Source organism: Limulus polyphemus, unplaced genomic scaffold, assembly GCF_000517525.1.
Source record: "Limulus polyphemus unplaced genomic scaffold, Limulus_polyphemus-2.1.2 Scaffold5, whole genome shotgun sequence".
Lineage (NCBI taxonomy): Eukaryota > Metazoa > Arthropoda > Merostomata > Xiphosura > Limulidae > Limulus > Limulus polyphemus.
In genome coordinates, this window is record NW_013665615.1 from 1,583,876 (window position 1) to 1,588,139 (window position 4,264).

Here is a 4,264-nt window from a genome sequence, read left to right on the forward strand (position 1 = left end):
TATTTTCATTTATATAGTGCTCTGTGAACACAAATTAATTAGCATAAATCAGTTGAATGACGAAAATTTAGGTGTCTATTTACTTGTGACCACTCAGTGTACAATCAAAATATATGTTATACCCACAAGGTAGAGTTTCAGATCCGATTTCTCTTCTTTCTATAACCTTGTCTTTAAATATTTTGTCTTTCAATATTTTGTTGAAGTAATATGTTTATGTAAGTATACATGTATGTCATGAAGCTTCTTTAGTTTAACATGAATAATATCTCTTTGTTAGTGTAATTTTCCCTTTGTTAAAAGTTAAGGAAAAACTCCTTTGTTTTTTATTATAAAAAAGAAAGTAGCATTTATTCAATCAAATCCAATAATAACTATATGCCATCTTGCTAGTTATGTCTGCTATAGGGCGAGTTTAAACTTCTTGCTGATACCTAAATATCATTAAAATTCAAACTCCTGTTAATTAACAATCACACAGAAAATAAATTCTGAATCAATCAAAGCCAAATGTTTCTTATGATATAGAATAGGAATATATATATAGCTACTACCAAATATTTTATTTTTATCAGCTTAAACAGTTATATTACAGAAACTACTAAAATATTATAAATATGTATAGAGTCACATGTAATAAGTTTATTTCAATATTGTAAGTGACCAGATTGTTGAACAATTATCATTAATCTCACAAGAATTAACCTTTGACAGCTATTGTTTGCAACTAAGTAAGGATATTTTGTACATATAATCTTAATGCCCTGCGTACAGGATATTTAACCATAGCGATTATTTTCGTATACCATTTTCCTACCTAAATTTAAAAATATATTTTTATTCCAAGTCTTTGATCACACGTGTTTAAATAATTTCCATTGTTCTGTAACTAATTTCTAACTTTGATTTGCAATGCTGTCTTCTAGTTTTTTGTCAGGTCAATAAAGTGTCCAAAGATGCTATGGCTAAATAAAACAAAAGATTGGTGGAAGAAGACTCGTGATAGTGTCAAAATGTTGTTCAGTACTAGTGGATCACAACTTCATTTTAGATTACTTTACACGGTATTTTATAACTATCTACACATATAAACTTAGTTGTTTATACGCTATAAAACATAAACCATATGTATATATATATATATATATATCATACTAACACATAACGTCTTCACTTCTGAAACTTTATATCTCTATTCTAAAGCTAAAGTTAGCTTTCAACATAAGCGCACTTCAATCACAACGAAGATAAGATAAAATATAAGTATAAGTTAATCTAGAAAAACTTATTCTGACCATGTAAGAATAATACTAAGTTGTTTAAGCACAAAAACTAATCGCGCAAATGAAAATAATCTAAATGATGACTGTTTTAAACCTTGATGCTTATTGAGAGTTTCTGAACTTTTTAATCTATCATATCATTAAATTCTGATGATTATATTTCGTCTTTAGTGAAAGAAATCTGTTTAAACATATTTCCAATTATTTTTTCTTTATTTCAGTTTAAATAAGACCACTGTTGTTTTCTATTATCTAGGCTAATAAAGGAAGTATAAAATGAAAGCGAATATCACAGAAACTGTAAAAAGCGTTGTCTTTCAAGAATTTAGAATATCCTTACCTTGTTTTAAAGCGCTTATGCTTGTATTGAAACTCCTGTGTTTAAATTTATCTTTAGTCCCTATAAGAGTTTGTATAATCATTTTTATCTATTTTGTGTATGTATGATATGGTAAACTTTAGTGTGAGGCAATCTATTTCTTTGATATTAGCAAATAATATCAAAAACCTTTTCTTAGTTTTAGTTGAAGTTTCAATTGTCTTTGCGAAATCATAAAAAAAGACAAACACACATAAATATATATATGTATATACAGAGAGAGAGAGTTTAGTACGTTGCATAAAGTGGCGATGGAACTTTATGTATTGGAGCTGTGTTTTGACATTGTTTGACATTACGTAGGAAATGTGATGCCACCAAAACATGATCGCTAATGAAAAGGCTATGCAACAGCCCTTTCCATCGCAAAATATGTACACAATCAAGAAAGATATCCTTCTTGGAAAGAGACATAAGTGACATGTATTCAACTTTCTTTCACGACATAATAGTTGAACAGTTGCAGCTGGAAGATGAATCTAGTATTCATTCTATTATATATGAAACAAACTGGTCAAGTCACTTGTTAATCTTTGTCTAAATACATTGTTGAAACAGAAGCTGGGAAACCGTCGTCCTTGTACACGAGATGGGTAAGGGAATGCTGTAGAGACAGAGCCTTTTACACTTGAAACTACGCTACATGACTATTGTTAAGATGCACGACCGGACGTAGCGACATGAACTGTAACGAAGTGTAGAGTCTCTAAAATCGCATTAATATAATGTATTCGACTTCTGTGTATATAACAAAAAAATATAATAAAAACAAGTTTCATGGTACCGAATCGCAAAGAACAAAACTGGCAATCGCAGGGAATACAACATAGTAGAAATACATTTTTTACGATTGAAAACACGCCTTATCTACCTTCTCCATTCCAAAATATTTACTCACTCAGCTAAGTATTTCACATATGCTGACTCTTGCGGTTTTTCCAGCTCATTAACAACTTGAAGATAATGAAATAGCATCGGTGTTGTTAACTTTAAAAAATAACAGTCTTGGATGATGCTCATTATTTTTCTGAATTTGTTTTGCGTGACTGTCTATAGTTGTGTGTGATTTAATTCCATTGATGTTTTAGGCTAAGTCGCTCTTTGTTAAAACCAACAGACGTAAGTCACGGGAAAGGTTTGGTTGTGTAATCTGATTAGAGATCACACTAAATTCAATTAAAAATGTTCTAATGTAATGTAACTTTCTAACTATAATCAGAAGTCAATTAGAGGTTGCTAAAATAATGTTAACCATTCTTATATAGTTATTTTGTTTTTTCTTAAAGGAAATTAACTTCGAGTAAATTTCAATGGTCTTCTTTGCCCATATGATTGCTAATAAGGTTTCAGGTAATAAAACAATATACTTAGTAAACAAGCAACTGCCTTTTGACAAATTTGATATATGGCTTAACGAAAGGTAACAGCATATAGCCTTCTCTGTTCATATAGAAGAAGCCACGTGATACCTTTTGCTAGATAATGTAAATATAACAAAGGTATCAGTTGTTAGGTGCTCATCTAGTTAGCAACTAAAGGCAGTAACTGTCTGTGTGTCCGTCCCACATGAACATTCACCTGATATACTAACATTTACTCTTAAGGTTAATCTTTTTAATTTTGAACAATCTGACCTTACTTAACAAACCATAAAATTTTTTAGCTAATGCATATGTAAACAACTAAAGAAAACTTCTCAAAATGTTGTAGTTTTGACCTAATTGGTGGAGATTTCAAATTTATATACGTTCTTTTTAATTAAACTTTCACAATTCGTTTCAAATAACGCTGAATAAAATAGTTTCTAACAAAATATAAGTGATATTCTGATTTCAAGGTTTTTGTTGAAATATTTTGAATTCTAAATAACTTATAGATCAAAATAATATCGTATTTTGTCATTTTTAAGCTTTAATTTTATAAAATACGTTTATATGAAATACGAATATTCATGGAAACATTCTGTTTGAATACATCTTATACAATGAATACTTGATAAATACCGATAAGATGACGCTTTTTGTACAATTATTAAGCACCTATTTCCGAAAGTTATTTAAATGAAATTATCTCATTATGCAATTACAAAAACAAAAAGAAAGAAGTATTATTAGTAAAAATAAATAGGTTAGAATGATGGAACACAGGTAAGTAACAAAAAACATTAGAATTCTCAACTTCATCTTTGATAAAATATTGAGCAATACACTTACCTGACGCTACACAATCTGAGAGGCAAACGTTGTCAAGCCTCAGGCCCTTAAACCCAATACTGATGATGTCAATGGTTTGCTCTCTTTTTGAGGATGGTAGAAACTCACGGGGCTGCTACTTGGAGGCGCATGTGCAGTTTCCTTTCCTTCTGTTGGCCAAAAGACGGGCGTTTGCACTCCACGGTTGACCTTTGTTATTTTATTGAAATTATTATAGATGTACAAAAAGATAATTCTGCATCTAACATAAACTATGCTGCTCTTAATCATGAATAAAACCCTAAAACTGATTTTTCCTTGGAGAACTAAGTGCTCTTGTAGCATGAATTTTCGAAATCAATTCCTCTTTTAGCTACCATCCGTATTTTCTACTTGACGTCCATGTTACC

The 4,264-nt window shown here is 30.1% G+C and overlaps 1 protein-coding gene across 2 annotated transcripts in view; it reads right to left on the reverse strand.

Annotated features, from left to right (window-relative positions):
• Nucleotides 1-3,948, reverse strand: part of LOC106472993 (calcitonin gene-related peptide type 1 receptor-like) — a 148,822-nt gene extending 144,874 nt beyond the window's left edge. For both annotated transcript variants that reach the window (XM_022379483.1, XM_022379446.1), the window contains exon 1: nucleotides 3,876-3,948. The gene's annotated coding sequence lies outside the window, so the exon portion shown is untranslated. The remainder of the gene's footprint in view (nucleotides 1-3,875) is intronic.
• Between the last annotated feature and the right edge of the window lie 316 nt (nucleotides 3,949-4,264).